At 46.4% G+C, this 14575-nt stretch overlaps 2 long non-coding RNA genes across 2 annotated transcripts; both read right to left on the minus strand.

Moving 5' to 3' along the window:
- Window positions 1–884: 884 nt before the first annotated feature.
- On the minus strand, window positions 885–4650 carry LOC126527199 (uncharacterized). The gene is made up of 4 exons (XR_008611573.2): window positions 4465–4650; window positions 4197–4387; window positions 3927–4119; window positions 885–3849 (listed from the first exon to the last, which is right to left on the minus strand). It is a non-coding gene; the product is annotated as an uncharacterized lncRNA (long non-coding RNA).
- Window positions 4651–8257: 3607 nt separating this feature from the next.
- On the minus strand, window positions 8258–14063 carry LOC126527202 (uncharacterized). Its single transcript, XR_007598740.2, has 5 exons — window positions 13801–14063; window positions 13340–13396; window positions 11658–12374; window positions 11513–11581; window positions 8258–8386 (listed from the first exon to the last, which is right to left on the minus strand). It is a non-coding gene; the product is annotated as an uncharacterized lncRNA (long non-coding RNA).
- Window positions 14064–14575: the final 512 nt, after the last annotated feature.

The raw sequence follows: 14575 nt of genomic DNA on the forward strand, positions 1-14575 counted from the left end.
ACAAGCGTGAGAAGTACGAGCAGACAGATACACATAAACATTGCTGCACGTAGCATCGGCTTAACGCATACTCACGTTTTGAATTCTTTAGTCACCAATTCTCATTGGACAGGTGTTTGCCCATACTGCTTGCTATCGATCTCTTGGTATAGGCGCATACAATTCCTGCCTAGGTTTAACGCCTCCTCTGCTTATGGCGTATGGGGAATGGCGGAAGAGGACGGGCTTGTAGAATCTTTTGCGCCGCTACCCTCCTATTAACCTTAAGCTTCACATTCTCGCCTAGTGTGGAAAAGGGAGTTTTCTGGTTTTACATGCAATTTTATGGCCCACTAGCCTTAAAATTCTACGCGTGGACAAGCTCAACCGCCATTCGATGCCTATCAAGGACAATTCATCCTGAACGAGTTAGGGGCGATGAGGCGAAGTCAGTGTGCACGGTACTATTGCGTCACTCCTCACGAGAGGAGCAGTTTGGGATAGCATTTCGGATAACTCCATAAACAGATCGGCCTGGCTTTAGAAACTGCGAGCATTTTTTTTTCTTTTAGTGCACTATCTCCGGGATCGACGAATGAAAGAGGCTAGAAACGTACCCCATGCGAAAGAGTGAGCGTAACTCGGCGAGACACTTTAAAATGTATGCAAACTCCGGAGTAGTGCTCGTCTGTGATTAGTGCTCGCCTTGCAGTGCTTGTGCAGTCTAAGAAGATCCGGCAGCATTTTCCAGAAAAAGGAGAAGCGCTCGCTGATTGCTAGCTATACTAACCCGTCCGTGATGATCCCATTCCGTCGATGTGGGTAGAGCAGGTGCAGACAGTGGATGGGCTCTTGCGGTTGGCTGACACGAGTCTTCGCATCACATGGAGTTAGTGAGACGGAGAGCAGGAACAAGAGAAGTTTTATTTTGACAGATCTGTAAGGTGTAGTCTAAAGCGATGAATTCTCAGTACAATCAGCGCAAAACGTGACATTAAACGAAATTAAAATCTACCCATGCTGCCTGACTTGGGCTTCATCTCCGATGATGAGGAAGCAGCATACAGTGCATTTATTTACACAGCATGAACAAATGAATTCACACGTGTACATGTATACATATAGAATATATAAGGGGATTTACATAGCACAAAGAATTTCTCAGCTTCAAGGTACTTCCACGTATAAAAATGCAAAACGGACACTACATATTGTCAGCCTGGATGTCAGGCTTTACGCAGGAGTGGGGTACATAACAATGCAGTATATAGGAGTACAATGTACATTTGGTCGAGGCAAGTACGGCATTAGAAGAGCCCACGTGAGACATACAAAGGGACGTAGAAACAATATGCCACTACAAGGTGAAGCATCGTTAGCTATTGCGGAATGCACTCAAGAAAGGAGACACCGTCGAACACTCAACCACATTGGCAGGTAGGTTATTCCATGTGCGAATTGTGCTCCGTTTTCGTAGAACACCAGAAATAAAAGCGATAATAACTGCATTACATAAGTCACACCAATAGCCTTAGGGCTTTATTTGCGAGCACAAAGGCTCGACAGCGTGAAGTTATTCGAACTACATGAAATGAGTAAGCGTTGCACAGCACCTTCGCTGGGAGATGAATAAAACTTCTCCCCGATTTTCGTTTTCACCAAACGAGAACGTCACTATTCGAACTTGCATCTTCTGTGCCTTTAGGACCCAACTGGACAAACACCTATTCCTACACGATGACCCTACGTACCACGTCACCTCAATCACTGGCCCCTCAATATGCAGCAATTTAGTTGATAGCCGGCCGTCGTATTGCGAACTATTGAGTGCTGCGTGGGGGTCGTTCTTTCTCTTCGTCCATGTAACTAGTTACACAAAAAAAGGCCTTCAAGATGGCGCACCAACAAGTCCAAATGCCTACACTGGTGGTAACATAAACCTATCGCTAGCATTGTGTGGCGTAAATGCAAGGGTGTCGTCTGAACTGAAGAGTGAAATAAAAAGTTACTTCCTGGAGAAAGGCCTCGTGAAAAACGAGTTCGACTGTGCAGCATCGTACATTTGTGGTTGCTTGGCTTTCCGTCACAGCGGATGGAAGCAGCAAAAAAAAAAAAAAAAACTAATGGCAGAGTAATGAGGTACAGGTAACCATTTATTTAAGGCAGTGTTCGCTTTTCCAGTTATCAGGCAACGTGGAGACAACTACTGGTTGAGAACACTCAAAGTAATAGGTAATAAAATGTGCGTTCTGATATGGCGATTTTATAGGGTAACAACAGTAGCATCTGCGAATTAAAAACTATTCAAAACACTCATTCGAATACATTCGAAGTGCTACGGAAAGACATTCACAACGTACAGCAAGTACGAGAGGAACTCTTAAACGTAACTGGCTTCAACACAAAATACAATACTAAAGCGGACATTCTCTTCACGATTTCCTTGCGCGTGCTCGTCACTTGTCTAGACACGTTTAGACACGACTTAGCAAAGGGGAGTAAATTTAGTCCCTTTGAAGCTGCCGTCTGACAATGGCTCACTCGATACACGTCAATCACGAAATTACAAAACTCCGTAATTGGAACTACAGTCAGCAGGTAACGACGTCACAGCCACGTCAAGGGTTCACTATTCCTACTGACCTGGCGCAGTCGCGATAATTAGGCATGCATAAATGAACTGAGGCGCCATTCTGATGCAGTATACGCGGTGAACAAACGACGACAGCGAGTAGCACAGTCCGATGAACGGACAGGTAATGCACAAATTGGACCATGCAGATCCATAAAATCGTGTAATGATTCCCGCACACCAAAAAAAAAAAGAACTAAAACGGTGAGCACAATAACATCTACGACAAACCAGTCTTAAAGCTGGGTGTCATTAACATCGTGAGAAAATCAGCAAATTTTTGTTGGCGAGAGTAACCGCCCTCCCCTTTCCCATTCATTGACATTGTGTGCTTTAGTAGTGGCACGCTGATCCTTTCGAGTCGGTGGTGAGGGACGTGGAAAAACGAAGAATGTATGAAGACCTTTCCGATAACATAAAGACGCCTGAACAAATCAGCTGAATGCCGAAGCGAGCACCGAGATCAACCAAAAGACCAAAGCCAAAGAAACGAGCCGTTCAACCAATTCAAAAGTAGATGACCACGGACGATAGTAAACCATCAAACGAGGAACCTTTCAACAGGAATGAACCGGAAAAAACTGGAGCATCAACTGTGACGCTGGAAACGCTACCGAAATATAAGAAATACCATTTTCGCCGTGTAGCAGTACAGCTTATGCCACACGTACTCGACCGAACAAAAGATGCACAGAGTAGGTGACCCATCCGAAATGGACGAACCAAAACGCGAGCAAGCTGGTGACACACACACACACACACACACACACACACACACCAAGATCAACGTACTACTACGAAAGTACACAATGGGAATGAATGTCCGTTGCTCTCGCCACCAAAAATTTACAGATCAGCTCATGAAGACATTGACAACCCTTCTTAAAGACTCAGTGGTGTCCACGTAACAAGACCTTTTACTGGGCTCCTTCGGTGGGCAGGACATCCATTCGGTGAGCAACGTACGAAGCTTTCAGAGCATAAAATCTTGTTGCTCTATGAAACTTATTAAATATGCCTGCGCAAACAAAAAATCAGCTGTGAAGAACTCCAGGAGCCGATCCGATGGACGGTTGCGGGACGGTGACGAGACGTAGTTCCTTCAGAACATGGAAGCGTGCTCTAGATTCTGGGACAGGACGACCGGGCTGTCGCTCTTGAGGTAAGGCCAGGAGTCGTATAGATGAGCTTGCTGGAACATTTCTCTTGCGTCACAAGCGACAGCATGCACTGGGAACCTGAAAGACATAAGGCCCGTTTGTTGGTCATTCGAATACATGCAGTCGCAGTACAGTCATGCGTATGTGATATTTACCAGAATCAAATGCAAGGGCGCGACGCTAAGTCCAGTCCACCATCAGGACGCCACTGGCGAGAGAATGCAGAACAGCAGTCGCTCCTGGCACAGGGGATGCTCGTGCCCGAAGTAATATATTGAAGCGCAGACAGTCGTACAGGAGCGCACTGGGTGCCCTTGTTGACCGCATTAGAAAACGGGAGGGCAGAACCTGGAACGACACAGTGCTTATTTGTTAACCACTGAAGGAGACAGCTGTATAACGAGTCGTGTGTACGCAACACTTACCAGAAGTATTGGAGGGCGAAGGGACGAGTCCAGTCCACCATCAGGACGCCAGCGGCGAGAGAATGCAGAACAGCAGTCGCTGCTGGCACAGGGGAGGCTCGTGCCCGAAGTAATATATTGAAGCGCAGACAGTCGTACAGGAGCGCACTGGGTGCCCTTGTGGACCGCATTAGAAAACGGGAAGGCAGAACCTGGAACGACACAGTGCTTATTTGTTAACCACTGGAAGAGACAGCCGTATAACGAGTCGTGTGTGCGCGACACTTACCAGAAGTATTGGAGGGCGAAGGGACGAGTCCAGTCTACCAGCAGGACGCCACTGGCGAGAGAATGCAGAACAGCAGTCGCTCCTAGCACAGGGGATGCTCGTGCCCGAAGTAATATATTGAAGCGCAGACAGTCGTACAGGAGCGCACTGGGTGCCCTTGTGCACCGCACTAGAAAACGGGAGGGCAGAACCTGGAACGACACAGTGCTTATTTGTTAACCACTGAAGGAGACAGCCGTATAACGAGTCGTGTGTACGCGACACTTACCAGAAGCATTGGAGGGCGAGGGGTCGAGTCCAGTCTACCAGCAGGACGCCAGTGGCGAGAGAATGCAGAACAGCAGTCGCTCCTGGCACAGGGGATGCTCGTGCCCGAAGTAATATATTGAAGCGCAGACAGTCGTACAGGAGCGCGCTGGGTGCCCTTGTGCACCGCACTAGAAAACGGGAGGGCAGAACCTGGAACGACACAGTGCTTATTTGTTAACCACTGAAGGAGACAGCCGTATAACGAGTCGTGTGTACGCGACACTTACCAGAAGCATTGGAGGGCGAGGGGTCGAGTCCAGTCTACCAGCAGGACGCCAGTGGCGAGAGAATGCAGAACAGCAGTCGCTCCTGGCACAGGGGATGCTCGTGCCCGAAGTAATATATTGAAGCGCAGACAGTCGTACAGGAGCGCACTGGGTGCCCTTGTGGACCGCATTAGAAAACGGGAGGGCAGAACCTGGAACGACACAGTGCTTATTTGTTAACCACTGGAGGAGACAGCCGTATAACGAGTCGTGTGTACGCGAAACTTACCAGAAATGTTGGAGGGCGAGGGGTCGAGTCCAGTCTACCAGCAGGACGCCAGTGGCGAGAGAATGCAGAACAGCAGCCGCTGCTGGCACAGGGGATGCTCGTTCCCGAAGTAATATTTTGCAGCGCAGACCGTGGACGAAACGAAGATGCAATGGAAAGTGGAAAGCATTTTCGAATGGATTTTCCTGACAAATGTGGTCTAGAATAAGAAGTTCGAAACTCAATCCCGCTATGGTTTCTGACGCCACAAAAATTGACGACAATTACGCCAACAAAAAGTTGAGAATGGACAATGCTGGCCGAATTCCTTAGAAAAACGATGCATGAATTGAACCATGTAGTTAGATCCTCCACAAGAACTGTTCAGAAGGATGGAGAGCAAGTGAACGTGGAAACCAACCAAGTAGCAACTGGAAGACTATCCCGAGAGCTGGAGACAAATTCCGTACCGAGAGAAAAGTACAGCTGTTCAATGCGAGAAGGGGGAAGGGAAATGAAAGACGGAGAATGCAGCAGCGAGAAAAAGCAAAGTAGCTGAAAAAACAATGTAGTGATCGTCGCGTAGATGCAGGCAGGAGGAAATTTGAGTGCAGGTGTACCAACAATAACAATGAATTTTCGAAGGAACTCTTGCAATGACAGCAAACGTCATTAGGTTTGCACTGATGAACTTATGCTTGGAACATCGCAAGAAAACCAGAAAAAATGCATGAACAAGCAAGCAAGAACAAAAAATATCGCCGAGCTTCAATGAATCTTAGGAAGTAGTAGAGACAGTGCTGGTCCTGACAAAAAACAGTAGCTCTGATGGATACCGTCGTCATTCTAGCAAAAGTAGAACTTCCGAGCATAAGTAAAGTATTAGACCACTCGTACAATCATGCTGCATAGAAGAAAGAAAATCCTCGAAGCACAAGTTGAACACAGGCTGAAAAAAAATCAAGGATTGCTTCGTAGGAAAGCTATGGGGATACGGTAGTGAAAAATCTAGCAGATATAACCAGGAGGCACCGTAGAAAAGATTTCGTAGTGAACAATGTTGTGTTAGGGATGCGAGTTGATTCTGACGAAGGAATAGCCGTTACAAAACTCCGGATAATAATGGAAGGACAGAAGGAGATGAATCACGTGTCAGATACACGTCGAAAAGGACCTCAAGACGAGGCATCGAAGTCGACAGGTTTGGCATTTACTCGAATATTGGGAAGGTAACTGCGTGAATGTTTCGTTCCGTGAATAATATTAGTAAACTTCAAAGGTCCACTACATGCATAAAAAATGACGCCGAAACATGCCTGATTTCGCAAGAACGAAGAGTGTATAATGCAATAGAATTGCAGAAATTCAGCAAGCAAGCTAATGTGCAGACAAGAGGCAAATGCCAGATGTTTCAAGACAAATAAGACTTCAAGGGCACCTTTGGCAGATCCCATATGACAAGAAGAGCCGCAACCGATCACATATACAAGGGAGAAATCTTTACTATACGTGCGACACGTATATGGACAAACTTCCCGACGGAGTACGTAGAACACAGACTCGTATAATGACGAGATTTCGGGCATAGAGAGGACGAAAATAAGTGAAGAAAGTAATACGACAGTCAGTTGTGTGGCGAAGAAAACGTTACAGAACCGTTTAGGAGGAAGGTGCTCTTGATGGATTAAAGACCACGTTGTTTCAAACACTTTGCCTACGTTTCAACGGTGCTCTGGGACCAACTAAAAAAAAAAAAAAAAAAAAGGGAGACATTGCCAAATTGTGTAACAACTTTCACATGCGCCGTGACAATAAGTGTACATTCCGAAACTGGTGGAGACGCTTGAACTCTTCTCTACACTCATTCCGGTGCTTCTCAAATCGAAAATGAATGCTCAGCGACAACGCAAGACACCGGAAAACTAATAAGGAATTGAATGTTGTCACAACGAGACGTCGCTAAACAAGTGAAGATTTCGTGACCGATCACCAAGTGGAATTACCTGAGGAAGAAGCAACGTATGGGGGCGGCTGCTATAAAGGCTCATCCGTATTTTTCAAGTCAACTGCGAAAAGCGATCGGCCGACGTGTACTGCATAATAGATAATTATATACCTTAATATACGAAGTGGTATGAAGAACCAACAACTGTTAACATAAGTTGACGATGGACCTAGAGGACCTACTCCTGTAACTTGTGGACCCAACGCGCGGAAACTGAAGACTGGGGGGGAGACATTGAATAGGACGGCGACCTTGGATAAAAGGGGAGACCAGGTGAAGTTACAAAAGCACTGTAAAAGATATGCCACTGATAGCAGACGAAATAAATTATGGGTCAGGAAATGAATCGCCTAATATCAAGAGGAACTGAAGAAATGCAACGTCGTCTTACTCTAAGAGCGACATAGAAGGGCCTATTGTGAAACCGGCGTGACGAAGGAAGTTTTCCGTAGCATAAACCAAACATCGAGGGCCGGCATAGTAAATCCATTCGACAGCAAATTTCTCCGGAAGCCCACAAGGTTTGTATGCTTGCGGCACCGGGAAGATGTAGCAACATGAGTAAGCAAAACAGCACTGAGAGAAAAGGAACAGCCGCCATTGGAAAAGCTCCATCTCAAAACAAAGCTTCATTCAAAATAGACGTTCGGAACCTTAAATGACACAGGATTTAGATACCACACGAGGAAACTTCCGTAGTACCATTGGAATGTATATGGTACTTGTCAGAAGTAGGGCAGCAAGATGAACGAATCTCCGTCTGCAAGCTGGAAGCCACCGGCGAGAAAAATGCGGACGTAAAACAGCCGCCATAGGACGAGTAGAGATGAAGTTGTGCTCTGTACCGTAGGCCGGAGACTAGATGTGCAGAAGCGCCCGCTGGATATGCTTGTGAATAGCAGCAATGGTAAGCAGACTGTAGGAACCTGCAATCGCGCAAGGCTTGTTAAACACTCAAGAACACAGCCATACTACGATTCTAGTGTTCACGGTACTTACCAGGAGTAGTGCCGGGCACGGAAGAAAGCCCAATCCACCAGCTAGGCTTCACCGGCGAGGGAATGCGATGGATGCGAAGACACTGGATCATCTTCCTACTCTTGAGGGCCGCGATCGAAAGCAGACGTCGGGATCCTGAAAATGTTCGTACTCAGCATTTGCAATAAAACACTTGAACGCGTACTGCACAAGAGATTATCGAGGTCTCTAAATAGAAATAGGACACCTCAAATTGGTTTACAGGATAAGGCAACTGAGCTAGCTTTACTGCAAACAAGGTCTTATAATAAATAGCGACCAAACGTTGTATGCAGTGGAAGTATGTCTGGACCGAGGCTTTCGATTCAGTCAACCACCAAGTAATTTTCTATAAGCTGTATTCTTACGGAATTAGAGGGTGCGGGGCTAAGCCTTATTAGACGCTATTTGCAAAATTGTACGCAACATGCTACACTGGGCTTATCATCGTCCAAGCTAATCTGACTACAGATGCCCCAAAAGGCTCATTAGGGCTGCTTTTCGTGTTCGTTTGTATGTGCCATACCACTTGTATCCCACTAATGGAAAAATGCTTTTGTACACAACTCAGGGCTGTCCCGTGTGACGGCAGAGGTGCTCGGCCTCTGTCCCGACGTGGGAGCCGCCCGCATCAGTCCCAGACTGATCCCTCAGGACCTAAATAAAGCTCTTCATACCATATCATACTGATGACATCAATTTCTTTGCGTGATTCAGAATTAACAAAAAGTAAATAGGCGGTGACGAGAGTTGTCAAAGACGCTAGATGGAAACTACGACTAGCTTAATGTGAACGTCAGTTAAAGTACGAATTTATTTGGGTTTGAAGCGCTAGAGAGTTACTATTTAGAATTTATATGTGCATTATTGTGGAGCACACAAACTAACATTCTGTGTTTTCGTTTATCGCGAGTCTATATTGTAATGAGCATGTGAATTAAACTTGAAGCTGTCAACCCGAATGGGCTCTTTAGGAAGGATGAGACACCAAATACCTGCTAGGTTCAGGTCAAGTATATTTATTTGATAAAATGAGATCCTGTATTCTGTTCTGAGGGGCAGAAGCACTAGAACATCAAAAGGCTAGCGATGTTACAAAAGAAGCGTTGCCATGCGCTTGAAATCGAGAAACACGGACTCTGCTAGGGATTTTCATGACGGTTACAAATTGCTATTCACAAGCAAACTACACGCGTGCGGACGCTCAACATATATCTACACCGAGGGTAAATGAGCCAAACGAAAGCGAAAAGAGACTTGACGAAAGGAAATGCAGGTCAGAAATGTGATATCGATTGCCAAAACTGAGGACAAATTATGACAGACGGAATATTAGCTTCTAGAACCCTGCTGTCGTTAATGATTACATGTTAAATTTGAGTTTCAAGGTTGGCAAGTCCCCGAGACATTTCAGGAAGCTTGTTTAGAGAAATCTATCAAGGGAGCAAACGAACTTTTTTCCCTATTGCGTACGTAATACCAAACTTGCCCTCCCCCCTTTTTATTTTCCTTGATTTTTTGCACAAACTGCTTGCTGCCACGTCTTTCGTCGGATTAACCGGTGCGATTCGGAACAGCTACAGATGTGTACCACTCTGCACATATCGCGACGACGCAACCACCCCTCTGAACTGTAAAAGGCCGCACCGGCAACGCCTTGGTCACGGGGCGTACGTCGCAGCGCTGCCAGCATGATGGTTGCAGTTAACCCTTTGGCCTACATCGCGCAGGTGATCGAATGAACAGTGAACCGCAAAGGTTTACGGAATACGGTTTCCCCTGTGATTCCTCCACTGTTAAGGCATGGCACGTCTAATTCAATGAATCACTGTAGGTGGTGAAGGCTACTAGATGTTGGAACATTTCTTCCGAGGCTGTGTGACCACGCTTCGCCAGAATCCAGCTTCTTCGCACATCCTGCGTGCCGTAATCTTTTTCGGTTGACGGTACGTAAGTGCATTTGCACGAGTACCTAGTTTTTCCTAGTTCTTACGTGGCCACGGACATTTGTCTTTGTGATTGTCACAACTGCATTAAGAAGCCTACGCTTGGGGGGAACACTGAAACCAATAGAGGACCAGAAGTTACCGATTCGGAAGGATCTCTTGCCAACATCAAGGACAAGAATAAGCGACTGGTAGATACAGGAACCAAATTAAACTCGTTAATGATGACGAAAAAAAAATTTATGCTTGAGAAATCCTGGTTGTTTGTGCGAATCGCTTATGATTAACACTAGGAAAAGGAATCGAGCACTAAGGAAAAATCGCTCGGGAGGTGAAATTTGATTGTCGACGGAATCCCCGAGGTGGAAGGAGAATCGAGTAGGCTACCGGAAAATGAACTTGCTGCCACGTTTGTCGACAGCGGCAGAACCAATCATGTCGGGTAACGCCCAGAGAAGCCTGCCCGTTCCAGACTAGCGCAAGTTGAAGCGACTAGGGTTCTGTCTTGTCTGCAGCCGAATGGCAGGAAAGTTGCGCGAGCTCTTGGTCATTACACAGTTAAGACCTTGATCAGGACGCGCTTGGCCAGGAAGCAGTAAGCATTGAACGCTTCCAACGTTTATGCAAGCCAAGAAACAAGGCAAGAATGTGTTATAATTAGGCGCCTAAATTCGCGGAAGGAAAATGTGTGTGAAAAGAGGAAAAGAAGGTATTTGAAAGAAAATTTAATACGGACTAGTAATTCAAGTAATACCTTGCACGAAAGGTCAGAAAAGCTTGGAGCAACAAAAGAAATAAACCGTAAGACGCAAGTGTCCATCGCGATCGAGAAAATATGCATGAGGAATCTGCCAGACGTCTGGTCCAACCGAAATGATAAAGTGCCGCCGCAAAGAACTTATGCATATCGAACGGACGTATTTGAATCCGAAGCGAAGCTTTCTTGAAACGATTCATTGCGGCGTATAAGGGGGAAAACGCGCCTACGTTCTCTCCAATAACCGCTCTTCACAATGAGAGACGTTTTGTACAGTTGCAGTTGATTGCATGTTCATTTCAACTGCACCAATCACTTCGCCAAACCCCTTGTGGGTATGTGCCATAGCGTAGAGATCAACACGCAGCAGTCATCGCCAAGAGCTTAAACTGGCATTGGCACGACATGTGATCCCCGCTTGTTGGGCAGTCGCCGTTCTGCACATGGGTCAATGTACCATCCACTAAAGAGGCTCCTGCACTTATCAGACTTAGCGTGTACGATTTAGCTTGCACTCGGTGTTAAGTACGTGGTACTTACCCGCAGTAGTCCAGGCCCACAAGACCACACCGACGACGGAACACGGTGTGCCGCGGTGCGAGTGATGCTCTGGAAAATAGCGAGAACAGTAAGCACACACACCGAAAAACGAACAGCAACAACGGCAATGAAACGGGCCGCTTACCGTAGCTGCTGCCCGGCCCGGCTCCGACGAACACAGCAGGCGACGTCCGGCGTCGAGGCGCTGCGGAGAGCGGGTTAGTACATGATAGCTGGCGAGGCAGTTTCCGAATGACGTTTGCTTCCGTGAGCCCACATTTCGCTCGATAGCACTGACGCGCGCGGGCTACCTTGTCACGAAATAGTGGGGGTCGGGTCGCAAGGCCATACGGATGGGTCCATGTCCCTGACGCAGTCGTAGTAGGACGGCTATCAGCTACAGCCTTCGCGATAGCTAAACCTGAAGCTATACCCCATCACGCGACACACGTGGCCCGTCCTCTTCGATTCCGGCACGGAGAAGACCCGTGTGGCCGCACGCCATGCCCACGAAACCTCGGGCTTACAGCTAAGCAACAAAACTAACTTTACGTGATCTTGTGATGTAGCCATACATCCTAGTAAGCGCTAGCTAGTGGAACTGAACAAACAGTTAACTTCTCTAAGGCGTGCGCCACCCTCGCCAGCTAGACCATCCAGAAAAATGAACAAAGCAAATATAAATGCCTCGTGAGCGTTTAGGACGCTCGATGCGAAGCTCGTAGAGGACGACGCTAGCCGTGACGAGGGGTTGCCGCGTAGGTCCTGGGTTCATGGCCACGCTCAGACTTGGATGTCCAGTTGCCAGCCGATGTGCAAACGTGCACAGACGTGGAACGATTGTTGCTCAAAAGCATCTGATCTGGAACGGAGGCAAGAAAATACTTGGAATTTTCAGCAGAAACCTGCGCTGCCAAATTGTTACGTGTACTTTTGCCACACATGAGGGCGGAAATTTTCCCTACGTTTGGACCACATTTATTGCAAGACCGCTATACGATGCGAGGAAGTCGCTTTCTGAGAATCTGCGGCTAAATTCCTTGCAGCTGACTTACAACTAAAACCCATTCGACAAGGAAAGGATAAGGAAGCACGATGGAGTCCAAGATGTGCGCCTGAGTGAACAGCAGTTCAAAAGAAAAAGCATGTCGATACCAACTATAGTTCCTTCATAAAATGCCTTTCAAACCTCGGACATCGATTGTCATTGTTAGCTATGCATGCCTCCAAGCAATGTATAATCTGATTCAAGAAAGCTATCTAAATTAGAAGCTACACTTTCCGCTCCTAATCGGCATGTTTCAAGCATGACACTTGGCTTAGAAAATAAAAAAAAAGAAACATTACGGAATGTTCAGTTTGCTATACGTGGCCATGTTTTGTCTGAACACATGATGGCACTATACGTATGAAGCTAGCGGTCTTCACCCTTCAGTGAAGCGATTCCACTCTAACAAAGGATCTTGCAACCAGCTTTGCTGAAACTTCGAACATTTAGTCTTACCCGCGCTGCAATCGCTACGGAAGTGACTAAGGTCGCTTACGTGAGCCTTTTGTAATGGCTGTTTTTAACTTACGATCAGCTATACAACGCGTAACCGAAGTTGGCCACATGAGAGATGACATTTGGAAATCTCGCAAAATAGCGTCCGTGTAATAATTCAGGCACGTCGCATTGACTATATTTGTCTACGAACATAAACTATCATTACCCGTATTGGTACACTAAAACACAATTAAGGAAAAAGAAGAGACGCTTTTGACGCAAAATATAATTGACCTTGTTTTTCATTACAAGAAGAATTTAAAATGAGGTTAATTCCCCACCTTTTGGCAACTCTGCCTCGCATGTCCTCCTCGCTCACCGCCGTCAAAAACGGTCATCTGCAAAACGAAAACAGCAGAGGGCTTATTTACAGTGTATTGCAGACTCTAAATTGGTCCTAGCAGGAGGGGCAAAACAAAACGACAACAATAACTAGGAAAGCCCCGCAAATTTCATTGCAGTGAACAGTATATATAAAGAATGACACATGGCAGGAACAGTAAACAATAAATCTAATTGTCAAGCAATTTTCTAAAAGGCATCAATACTGGTTAGTAGATCAGTCGGGAGGAGATTCCATTGAGTTATTGTGCGCGGAAAGGAAGGGTATTTCAAAAAAAAGAAAAATTTGCTCTAGCATTGTACCGAGTTAGGCATTCCGCGCGATGCTTCCTTGCTAGGCGTGATTGTTAACCACTCGAGGACAGAGCAGAAGTACGAGCAGTCAGTACGCGATACTCACCAGTAGTGGCGGGCGAGGGGGCAAGGTTCCGACTGCCAACAGGACGCCATGGGTGAACGAATGTAAATTAAAGAGCGTTGGCCCCAGTACGAGTGGTGATCTAGGCCATCTCCCGAGGGGGACGTTGGGAGGATGGCAAACGTGGAGAGGAACACTGGATGATCTTCCAACTGGTGGGCCTCAAACGAAAGCAGACGTCGGGATCCTGCAAGGACAATATCCGTCATGAGCATTTTCACTAGAACATCCGAAAGCGTACTGCAGCAAACATTTCTCGGTTTCTTAAAAAAAAGAATGCAATTACTCGACACCAGACACTCGACAGGACAGCTGAGCTCTCAATATTGCAAATGAAGCAAACAAAACGACACGGAACAAAAATAAGCAGTACGAATATTTCTCGACGTAAGAAAGGCCTTTGATTCAGACACAGTAATTAGCAGTAAGTTCTCTTACAGGATTAGTGGGTGCGGGCTGAGTTTAATTAAAGGCTATCTCCAAAATTCACGGGTGCTTCAACCTCCAAGCTAATGTCAGCGACGAAAGGTGTACGACAAGGATATTTAGGGGCCGCTTTTATTTTCGCTTCGTATCTAAATAATATTGCTACCATTCCACGAACACACACACAAAAAAAAAAGGCTTTTGTATGCCGAGGATATCAGTTGTTTTTGTGGTGCTGACTTGAGAGATAAAAGCAACTAGGTGGTTAAGGGAGTTGCCAAAGCTGCCAGATGTGAACGAGTTTCAATTGAACGTCAGTAAAGCAAGGTAC

Source organism: Dermacentor andersoni, chromosome 9, assembly GCF_023375885.2.
Source record: "Dermacentor andersoni chromosome 9, qqDerAnde1_hic_scaffold, whole genome shotgun sequence".
Lineage (NCBI taxonomy): Eukaryota > Metazoa > Arthropoda > Arachnida > Ixodida > Ixodidae > Dermacentor > Dermacentor andersoni.